Genomic DNA, 12,244 nt, shown 5'->3' with positions numbered 1-12,244 from the left:
GGTAAGCCGAGGCAAGTGTAGAAGAATAAGCAAGACATCATAAGCAACAGTCTGAGATGAGATTTAACTCCAGGAAAATGCAGTTAGTGCAGCACTTGAAGTCAGAGAATGGTAGAATGATATTTAATCAAGAAAAGTTTGGCTCCACGTGGTATATTGACCTTGAATGGGGTTAGGGGTCAGGCCAAGAGAAAAGAAGACATCTGATAATAATGGCTCAGATTTAGGTAGAAGCACTGAATATAGAAAATGTAGAGTGGGTTCAAAGTATGTTCAGAAGACTCACTATGCAGAATTTACCATAAGCTGAATGTGAAAGTTGAAGATCGTGACATCATTTAAACAGACAAGAAAGACTCTCTCAGTTAAATCTCATCTCAGACTGTGGCTTACGATGTCTTGCTTATTCTTGCAACAGGATTGGAAGGGTGGGATGGGAAGCTCAGTTTTGAGGGTGTCAAGGTAGATGAGACACGATTGCTCATAGAAGAAAATCCTGGACTTAACGCACCAATATGGAGCTCTCAGCAGGCAGAGGGTATCAGAGCCAAGAGGGGGAGTGCAGACATCCAGCTGAAGTCTGGGAAAGAAAGTAATGGGGACACAGACAATCCTGGGGAATCTGATTTTTATTAGAAACCCAAAGGAAAAGCTCCTGAGAAGCACTCAGTGGAGCTCAGAGGTAAGGCTAACAAAGGCGGGGAAAGCCATGGTGTCATGAAAGCCAGTATTCTGAGGAAGAGCATAACCACCTGTGTGGGATGCTGAGAAGTGAGGCAGTGGGAGGAGGACCAGGGCGCCCATTGGATGGGCCACTGGAAGGTAACAGGCAACCTTGACAATGGCAAGTCAGTGGGGTGAAGGACGACTTGGGAGAAGTTCCTAAAACCACCAGAGCTCTGCCTGTAACGCTTTTGGGTATAGACAATTTAGAGAACGGATGATCCAGGGCAAGTATTACTGAGCATGCTCTCAGGTCAAACAAACAAGAATCACAGATTTGTGGTTTTGTATTTAGACAGACTTGTGTGTCACTTCCTTTGTGGATGTGTAAAGCAGTAGGTGATGGTGGAAAGAACATTGGCTTTGGGGTCAAAGGATGAACCACGCCAGAGCCACACAAGAGCCCATGATTGTGTTAAACTTTGATTTGGGAGCAAGGAATGAGTCTGAAGCCCACAACTATTTTCATGAGATATTTTGTGAGATCCTGAACACAGGCCGACCCACCTTGGGACACAGGCAACCACATGCCACCTCTGCTCAGAAACTCCCATCCCATTCTCACATCCTGATGAACATGGCTTTGTGGCTCTTAGGAGATGCCAACATGGTGTGAGTGCACCATTGCTAGTGGCAGCAGTGATGCTTCTGTTAAAACTAAAGCAGGAGAGAATAACCAGGGCATATATTGCATAGTGCTGCAGTCGGCAGAATGGCCCCTGAGCTACACGCTGATCCTCTCTTTGGAGAGTCCAGAAATTGTTGGAAGTGGGAGGAATGGAACTAGATTGGAGGATTGGAAGGCCTGTTTGAGAACATTTTAAGTTGTTACACAAGCTGATGAGGCATGCCTGCCTTTTATTCATTTTAACTATTGAAATGCCAAAGTAAGGGGCAGAGCAAAATTTTGACATTCACACACGTCTTAGTTCATTCTGGCTACTGTAATGACATAAAGTAGGTGGCTTATAACAACATAAATTTATTTGTCATGGTTCTGCAGGCTTGCACGTCCAAGATCAAGGTGCCAGCCTGAGTAAATGAAAAGGTAAAGATAGGCTACCCAGGCAAAAGGAACTTGCTAGGCAATGGCACAAAGACATGGCCAAATGTAGAATGTTCTGGGAAAGGTTAGTTGTTCAGTGTTGCTGAAATTGAAGGTGCACAGAAGGGAAGAAAGAGAAGGAGATGACTCTGGAGCAGCAGGCTTGAGCCCCACAGCAAAAGGCTTTGTGAAGCATTTGTTCAAAGTAGTGAGAGTCATAGGAAGTTTGTTTTGTTTCTCCTAAGCCAGAGGGGTGATAACATCTTACATGAACTTTAGGAAGATCTCTCTGCAGCTGTGTGGGGGATGGGTCAGCTTTTCCCTAGTCTAGAATGAGACAGTGAGGTTATGTGTTCCAGGAGGGACATGGGCTATGGAGTCACTAAACAGTGCACCTATTTGTCAGGTGCACCAGCATTATTTCCTAAATATATTTCCAAATATTTAACAGGAAACTTTTATCTCTAAAGAATGTTTGCCCATCACACACCATAGAGGGATGATAAAGCTATAGGTCATGGACCTGGTGGGACTTGGTGGGAGCTGACTGAATCATGGGGGGCAGATTCCCCCACAGTGTTCTCATGATAGTGAGTAAGTTATCACTAGATCTGATGGTTTTATAAGCAGTGGTTTCCCCTGCTTTTCTCTCTCCTGCCGCCTTGTGAAGAAGGTGACTGCTTCCCCTTCCACCATGACTGTAAGTTTCCTGAGGCCTCCCCAGCCACGCGGAACTGTGAGTCAATTAAACCTCTTTCCTTTATAAATGACATAGTCTCAGGTAGTTCTTTATAGCAATGTGAAAACAGATTAATACGGTAAATTGGTACCACAGAGAGTGGGGTACTGCTATAAAGATAACCTGAAAATGTGGAAGTCACTGTGGAACTGGGTAATGGGCAGAGATTGGAATAGTTTGGAGGGCTCAGAAGAAGACAGGAAGATGTGGGAAAGTATGGAACTTCCTGGAAAATTGTTGCATGGTTTTGACCAAAATGCTGGTAATGATGTGAACAATGACATCCAGAATGAGGTGGTCTCAGATGGAGATGAGGAACTTCTTGGGAACTGGAGCAAAGGTTGCTCTTGCTATGCTTTAGCAAAGAGACTGGTGGCATTTTGGCCCTGACCTAGAGATCTGTGGAACTCTGAACTCGGGAGAGGTCATCTGAAATAGAAACTTATGTTTAAAAGAGAAGCAGCCATAAAGGTTTGGAAAATTTGCAGCCTGACAATGTGATAGAAAAGAAAAACTCATTTTCTGAGAAGAAATTCAAGCCACTGCAGAAATCTGTATCAGTAATGAGGAACCAAATGCTAATCACCAAGACGATGGGAAAAAATGTCTTCAGGGCATGTCAGAGATCTTGGCAGCAGCCCCTCCCATCACAGGCCTAGAGGCCCAGGAGGAAAAAATAGTTTTGTGGGCCTGGCCCAGGGTCCCGCTGCTCTGTTCAGCCTCAGGACTTGGTGCTCCGTGTCCCAGACGCTCCAGCTACAGCCGTGACGGAAAGGGGCCAAGGTTCAGCTTGGGCCATTGCTTCAGAGGGTGCAAGGCCCCAAGCCTTGGCAACTTCCACACAGTGTTGGGCCTGTTCCACCAGCCGGCTCCTTCTGTTCTCACCATTCATTTGTGTATTCGATGATCGCCAGCTGATTACCTGCCGTGTGCTGTACAGAGGGCCTGGAATTCCCTTAAGGTGTGAGACACTTGGGTGATGACTGCATGGCTGAGTTGTACATACACTGGCCTATAAAGACAAGAAGGCCTTGCGTTTTTCAAGAGCAGGCCTTCACCAGAAGTGACCAAGGGTTCAGGCTGAAGCTAAGTGGTCAACCAGATCAGCACAGTGAAGTTACTGGGGACAGGGGTGGGCAGCAGGAAGGAAAGAAAGGCTGAAGAGGCTTCCCAGGGAGAGGGAGTGGTCTGTGCAGGCAGAGGGTCCCCAACCAGACCATGGTTTGCTCAGACAACTTTAAATATTTGATACATCTGAAAGAAGGCCTGTATATGTGGGTGGAGCAAAGGCAGTGCTAAGAGATAAGAACAGACACATCACATCATCAACACCTCCCGGTTACGCTGAGAGACTAATGCATTACACTGACATGATAGACAGTGCCTGCGGAATCTAAGCGGCCAAAGGCTTGATCAGCTTTGGGTCTTGTAAGCATCACTTTGATGGCTGTGGAGGAGACTGGCCTCGGGGAGGGAGACATTGGACATAGAGATGCAAAGAGAAATTTATTGAAGCCACTCTTGCTTCAAGAATCAATGACAAAGGGAATGAAGATGAGGCGGCAAGTTTGCAGACATACTTAGGAAGCCAAATAATTGAAAGAATGGATCAAATATGTTTACTGTGTCTGTTCAACTAATGACAAATTTTAAAAGGCAGGGATAAGCTCAATAATGGCATAAAATGTGCTTCAGGTAAATTGCCATCTTTCTTGATGTCTGCATGTTATATTTTTTGCAACTGCCTTACCTCCTCCTACTTCAACACACCCAGTAAAAATCTGCAATTACACACACACACACACACATACACACACACACACACACACACAATTACTTAGCCCTTTACCAACAAATACTCAGCAAACAGGAATAGTGAAGCCTTGGTTAGTAGTTCCCAATTGGACAAGTCATCAAAAAATACAGAAGCTCCAGCCCCCTCAAAGGTTCTGGTTCAGTCTATCTGCAGCAGCTCTCTACCTTCAGCACAGCCAGCAGTGACGCCCTAAATGCTGGCATATGCTCTGGCATATCCCAGTGACAGCAGCGGCTGAGATATCCCAGTGACAGCAGCGGCTGAGGCACTGAAGCAGGGACCCTCAGCACCCTTGCACCTGCATCCTGTGTCAGGCATCTGTTGCCACTGAATTTTGGGGAGGGATGGGTGATGCAGGGCCTGGGAGAGGAGGGGGAGCATCCAGTCACATCGAGGCTCAGAATAGTGGCTGGTTACCAACCACGATGGAGGGACTGTGATATTTAAGCATCACTCTGCACCAAGGAATGTGGCCCGATTACCTGTGTTCAGCACTTCTGTGGAGTAAGAAGCTGTCACGAGTAACAGCGACTCACATCAACAGTATTCCCTATGTGGGGGGTTTGAACACCCACTGTTTGGGAGAGAGTATAGCATTATTTCCAAGAGCATGTGCAGGGAGTATAAGGCACTCTAAATGATCCTGATCTCTCTCCACCAAACCTCACCTGCTGCCAACCCTCCAGAGTACAGTAAGGACATCCAGCTCTGCAAACAACTGTCCCCTTGAGTGTGGACACACGCCCTTTAATCTCTGCAGATCTGTCCAACATTCTGAAAAGTGCTTGAATCCATGCATTTTCAGGCCATATACTTCCTAATAAAAGAGGATCCGGCAATCAAACCTGATAAGGTTAATTTGCCAGGACAGAATCACCCTTCATGTGAGAGGACAAACTCGGACAGGGGCCAGCAAAGAGGCACACTCATGTCAAGAGAGTTCAAGATGTCATGGCTAGCAGAGGTAGCCTGAGACCAGAAGGCAGGTACACAGACGTCACATCAGATGCCGAGCAGGCTGGAGCCCCTGCTGGTGAGGAGGGAGCTGGTGATTCATCCCCTGCAGCTGCTTCCTGACCTTGCTTAACCTTCAGGCTGGTTCAGTGGGCAGAGACCCTGACTCAGAGAGATTCCATTTTAGGGTTTCACCTTGGGTTGCCATGCCTTCTGCAGATGGTGGTGGCTTTAGTACTTGACAGCAACAACCTGGAATTTTCTAAATGTTCGTTGTTTGTCTAAGTGTGGACAAAAGATGATATGTCTCTCCTGCTTTCACTATATTTTTATGACCAGCACCATGATGTCACTGCATACTCATCAACAGCAAGCGATGATTTTAAAAACAAGTCTCACATAAAAAACCAGCCCCTTTCTCTGGGGAGAGTAGATGTGTATTCCATTCGGGATGGAAGTAATTTCAGTGCAATCATTACAGGAACAGGCACCCCAGCTCCGGCAGCCGATTCAGGGTTCCTCCTGTGAAATCCCACTTCCCTGCTTGCTGTGTACAAGCCAAATGCCCTCTCAGAGCCACAGTACCTTTCAGACTCAGGCACCCCGGACGGTAAGAGGCCCTACTCTCACAGACGGACGAAGGAAGAATGGAGCTTTCACTCCCTTCACCTTTGCCATCCAAGGACCTCCCTTTCCTTCCTCCCTTCTCACCTTTGTCATAAAGGGGACAGCAGAGAGGCTACCAGAGGGAATTCTAAGTTTCTACCTTTTTTAGAATAAATATTTTATTTAGAATAGTTACAAATTTACCAAAAAAGTTGCAAAATTAATACCAAGAGTTCCCACCTGCCCCGTGCCCAGTTTTCCCTATTGTTAACACCTTATATACTACTACGGTATTTTGGTCACAACCAACGAATCAATACAGATCCTTATGATTAACTAAAGTCCATACCTTATTCAGATGTCCTTGGTTTTCACCCAATGTCCTTTTCCTGCTCATGGATGGTATTCAGGATACTATATGACATTTATTCATCTCATCTTAGGCTCCTCTGGGCTGTGGCAGTTGCTGGGTCTGTCCATCTTTTTGGTGACCTTGACAGTTCTGAGGCGTGCTGATCAGGCACTTTGCACTCTGTGCCTCAGTTTGGGGTTTTCTGATAGTTTTCTCATTATTAGAATGGGGTTATGGGTTTGGGGGAGGAAATGCTCTTCTCATCACCACATCATGTGAGTATATGCCACCAACGTAATGTGTCACTGTTCATGCTGCCCTTGGCCGTGGGGCTGAGGTAGAGTTTCTCAACTGTATCCGCTGTGGTTGCTTTCCTCGCCTTTCCACATGCACTCCTCAGCAGAACGGCACTCTGTATAGCTCACACTTACAGCAGGGTGAGATGTGATGCTCCACTTCCTGGAGGGAGAAGAGAATGTAAATTATACATTAAATGGAATGATTCTGCACAGGATTTGCATCTCTTCTTTCTCAGGTATTTATTTATTCAACCATTAATTGATAACAATATGGACACGTGGATATGGGTAATCAACTCTGGGTTATGATCCAATCCTGTGTTAGTTTTCGGTTGCTCAAATTGCTGTGTATGTGGCAATTTGGGCTCTTTCAGTTGGCTCTTGTGTCCCTTGGACATAACCCCCATCATCGTCAGGTGGGTTTTTGGGGTGTTTTGTTTGTTTTAAATGCTGCCTTACTTACTGACACTACAAGATGCCCCAGGCTCATCCTCCTTTTTCTGCCTTAGCCCTAGAATCACCTATTTCTGCAAGGGGCTTAGGCTTCCTTTGTTGGAGAATAGTATTAGAAGCCATGATCTGGGCAGGAGCTGTGCTAATTGCTACTGGAGTGTTATTGCTTCTGGGTCCTCTCAGCTGACAGAGAAAGGAAATACATTCTCACCTATATACACTTTATTACATTGTATGTCCTTAATAACTATCAAATTTCCTCCAGGCTGAGAAGAATGGCCTGGGATGAGGTACAAAGTATATGGGCCAATAAACTAGTAACTGATAAATACTTCTACTAAACAGAGCCCACATATTGCTTTGTAAAGCAACTGTAGAGGTCCTCAGAAGTTTCAAGACTTGAAGTATTTAATATGGAACCTTTGCATAAGTGACATGTCCTAAGAAGCATTCATCTTCTGAATTTTGTCCCAAAGCTAACTGTTAGCTGCTGACTTCTATAGCTCTCTGTGCAAATGCGAGCTAGGTTATAATCCAGCTATATTTTAACGGTTTCTTTTTTTATGTTTTCTTCATCCATGTGGTTGTTAATGAATGAAAGTCAGACTTTAGGTGTATAACTTGTATTCTGAGCAGCTGGATCAAGTGCCTGATGCATTCTAAATAATCAATGGACATTAGGTGAATAAATGAGTGCATAAGTAAATGAATTGCTGAGTGAGTTATCATATCTAAACCAAGTAGGATATGTCATGAATAGAGTACTCTAGTTAATGGTACTTGGAAGTATGACTGTCACTTATAAATACCCTCAGAAACTTATGCACCATGGTTTTAGAAGGCCTGGAGAAGGTCCCAAATTATGGTTTTCCAGCCTTGGAGCTCACTTAGGGGCATATGAAAAACAGATGACATTGCCATGCCAGTGCTACCTTTCTCCAGATTGCTTCCAGGGCCACTCTTTCAGAGCCTGAGGGCTCTGACGATGGGAAAGCACTGGCGTCTCATCCTCTCCATGCTGTCTTCCAAAGCTGTTCCTATTCTTTCATGACTGATGATGCATGCAGTCACATGAACTCTTCCCATCATAATTCTTCGGTTCATATTGCAAATGCCAACATCCAATTTATATTTTATTTAAGAACCAAAGTAGTTTTGCAAGATTATATTACTTTCAAAGGCAATGGAATCACTTTGTTTTCCCATGTTTTCAAAGTTATCTTAAGTAGTGTAATGGATCGACTCACACAGTGCCTTTCATCCTATTCCAGGTAACAGTGGATGGCAAATTATTTACCAGGGCTTTGAAACTGGGCTCCACAGTGAAGCAGCTTAACATGTGGTTCATTCATCTTCCTCCGATTCTATCGCTAGCCCCCTCCTAGCCAGTGTGGCTCTTTCTGCTTCTTAGCACCAGGCATTGAAAGTTTTCTCAGGCAGATGAAGGAGTGATGGGCTCTTTGTGGATGCTTGCAGTTCCAGCAGGCAGCTTTATGGCTTGTGGTCTGAGACGCTTGGATGGATTCTTTCTCTTTCCCCTGGGCCCACTGGTTACCGTATAATACATTGCTTTATTCCCTGTCCCAGCAGTCAAAATGTGGGGCTTTGGAGAAAAGCCAATCGTGCATGCTCTTATGACACTAATCCAAATATGTGTTTATTCAAGGGTGCAGTTGTGCAACCTTTGTGCCCTGAGGCTCCCTGGACAATTGTGGCAGGCTAAAAATGGTCTGATTGGCCTGCATTTCTCACTGGAGAGCTAGGCGACAGTTCGTTTTGCTCATTACCGGCCTCTCTCCCAACCCAGTCTGTAGCCCTCCGTAGGGCTGGGTTGCAGCTGCAAACAGTGTTTTTGTCTACAGTGCCCTCTCTGAAAATAGTTGTCTTTGTTGTGACTGAGATATTTAGGTCTTTTTTCAGTAGCACCCTTATTTGATTGACTGATGGGCCTGTAAGTTATTTTTGAATTTGGGTTATTTCTATTTCTGATATAAGTTGCTACAGGCTGCATAATTGCTCAACCCATCCTTTTTATTTGATAATCTATACTAAAAAAGTAAACTGTTTTGTTGTAAAGTCTGTTTTTTTTTTTTTTTTCAGAAATATTGATGGTCAGAACCCAACACTGGGCGTTTCCCCCAAACATAAATTACGTTGCTTAGAGGCATAACATGTCAACATCTTTGTGTCTAGTGCTTTCACAAGAATCTTTTTTAGGATTCTTTTTCTGGAGGAAAAAATAAACAAAAACATATCAAATTCTCCTGTGTAAATTATCTGTGAGGTCCACAAAAATGAAGGGATGCTGTCTGTCAATGAAGATGTTATCGGGAGGAATTGAAATTAATAACTACATCGAATATGGAGAATTGGTTGTCTCAATGACAAGAGTTTGATAAATTGAATTATTCACACTACACAGAAATTTAATTAGAGATGGTATCTTAGGCATAATCTACAAAAAGAAGGTCATGAGAGTTTGGAGACAAGTGACTATAGAGCTAGGACAGAAAATATCAGATTTGTGCAAATTCAGCCAGGCAGTTTGCACGTGTAGTAAAAATTATAAATATTTTCTGTGTTTTTAAATGTCAAATGTGTATTGTAAATTCAAGTAGTTTTATAATCTTTATTGAAATAGCATTTTTAAGTTATAAAAATGAACAAAAATCTAACTGGACAAGGAAGTGATCTAATGATTTACTAATTATTAAAGTAAGTGATTAGACTAAGAACAATGGTGCTGAAATTCTTAGTCACAAAATTGTCATCCCAATTGTCATTACAGTTGAGTGACTAATTCAAAACAATGCTGTTTTAGTAAACAATAAATAAGTAAATAAGTAATCAACTTAGATTTTGCTCTTGGAATATACTATACATTTATAAAAGACAAACGGAATTTTTACCAAAAACTTTATTCATTCTACATAGGAAAGTATACTATGAAGCGAGGTGATACGGTGAGATAAATAATTGCCAGGCTAGAAGCAGCATCTAGGTAGGACTCTACTAAAAATGTTTGCAAACTTAACATACTTCAATAAATTTTTCCTCAACCCAAGTATCACTTTTATCTAATTGCCTACATACTCAGGGTATGAAGAATATTTCATGAAATTATAGGTTAAATTTAGAGTAAAAATATAATTTTGTTTGGCTTTGGTCTTGTATAGTTTATATTTATATAATTTATTCAGAGTTACTGACAATTAGTAAATGACTACTTCAACCTGTAATGAGAAACTCACTTTAGTCTTGCAACTAGCTGTTCAGAAATTTAAGTTACGTTATATGTACTGGGAATAGGGAAAACTGGCATAATATGTCATTATCTTACACAGTGAAAGCAAACATTTTTAAAACAAACTTTTAAAAAACTTCAGAATATTCTTAGCTGACAACAAAGTTGCAAAGACAGTACGCAGCCCTCATATATATACCTTGCATCCAGTTTTTCCCTATAATTAACATCATTCATTACTAGGGTATGCTTGTCACAGCTACTGAAACAATATTCATATGTTATTATTAACCAAAGTTATGCTTTATTCATATAGCCTTGATTTTTCACCGAATGTCGTCCTTCTGCCCCAGGATCCCATCCAGGATACTGTGTGACATTTAGTTGTTATGTCTCTGTAGGCCCCAGTACAATGTGACACTTTCTCAGACATCGCTTGTTTTTGATGACCTTGACATATTCTAGGAGTCCTGGTGTTTTGTACTATGCCCATTCTGGGGGGTTTGTCTCATCTTTTTCTTATGCTAAGACTGGGGCCATGTATTTTGGGAAGAAGACTGCAGAAGTAAAGTGCCCTTCTCCTTATATCAGATCAATAGTACATGCTGTCAATATGAATTATCACTGGCAAGGCTGACTCTGATCATCCGGCTCAGGTGGTATTTGTCAGATTTTTTCCACTGAAGGTTTACTCTTTCACTATTTCCATACTGTACTCATTGAAAAAATGATTTCACTCTGCACAGCCCACATTTCAGGAATAGGGAGATACAGTCTGCTTCTTTAAGGGTATCTGTATAAAGTATTTGAGATTCTTCTGCGCAGGATACTTGTCCACTTCCTATTTATTTATTCTATCATTTATTTATGAGTACGGACTCATGGATATTTATGTTTTGAGTAATAATGCAATACCGTTATTTATTTTGTCAATCAAATTGGAACCAAAGTATTTTATTTCATAGTTATTGGCTTATTTTTCTCAGTCAAAATCTTGTTTCCTAATCAGTATTCATAAATTATTATTAACATTATTATTATTATTTGAGAAGGAGTCTCACTCTGTCCCCCAGTCTGGAGTGTAGTCACAAGATCTCAGCTCACTGCAAGCTTCGCCTCCCGGGTTCACGCCATTCTCCTGCCTCAGCCTCCCGAGTAGCTGGGACTACAGGCGCCGCCACCACGCCCGGCTAAATTTTTGCATTTTTTTAGTAGAGACAGGGTTTCACCATGTTAGCCAGTCTCTATGTCCTGACCTCGTGATCCACCTGCCTCGGCCTCCCAAAGTGCTGGGATTACAGGCGTGAGCCACCAGCGCCCGGCCTTTTTTTTTTTTTTTTTTTTTTTTTTTTTGAGATGGAGTCTCACTGTTTCTCAGGCTGGAGTGCACTGGCGCAATCTCGGCTCACTGCAACCTCTGCCTCCTGGGTTCAAGCGATTCTCCAGCCTCAGCCTCCTGAGTAGCATGCCACCATGCCTGGCTAATTTTTTTTTTTTTGTATTTTTAGTAGAGACAGGGTTTCACCATGTTGGTCAGGCTGGTCTCTAACTCCTTACCTCGTGATCCACCTGCCTCGGTCTCCCAAAGTGCTGGGATTACAGGCACGAGACACCCAGCCCACAAAAAAATTTTAATGACATTTAAAAAAACTAATCAGAATTCACTGTTTATTCATTTTGTTATAGTTTTCTTCTAGAACCTATGCACAGTGCTAAGTAAAAATTACAAGATCAATTAAATTTCTTTAGTGTTAAAATCTCTACCAAAACATTTAAACATTAATTATACTAAATATTTGTAATTTATGACTCTCTTTCATGTACTTCATAATTTATTCTTAGTTGTTCAAGAAGAAGAGTATTTACCTGCAGCTTATTTATATGGGTAAAATTCTTAGGGGAAATCTCATGTTAAACTATATCTATGTACCTCTAAACAAACAAGGTTAACTCCATAAACAACAAAAAAGCTTTATAACAGATCTGTGTATTAGATAATAATCATAATGACAT

At 42.4% G+C, this 12,244-nt stretch overlaps 1 long non-coding RNA gene across 1 annotated transcript in view; it reads right to left on the bottom strand.

Moving 5' to 3' along the window:
* The window catches only part of LOC110741660, a 464,563-nt gene that overhangs the window by 128,106 nt on the left and 324,213 nt on the right, over window positions 1-12,244 (bottom strand). Inside the window, exon 3 of the long non-coding RNA XR_004178615.1 lies at window positions 6,233-6,694. This is a non-coding gene — a long non-coding RNA (uncharacterized LOC110741660). The remainder of the gene's footprint in view (window positions 1-6,232; window positions 6,695-12,244) is intronic.

Source organism: Papio anubis, chromosome 15, assembly GCF_008728515.1.
Source record: "Papio anubis isolate 15944 chromosome 15, Panubis1.0, whole genome shotgun sequence".
Taxonomy (NCBI): Eukaryota; Metazoa; Chordata; class Mammalia; order Primates; family Cercopithecidae; genus Papio; species Papio anubis.
This window is presented reverse-complemented; position numbering and strand designations above follow the sequence as displayed.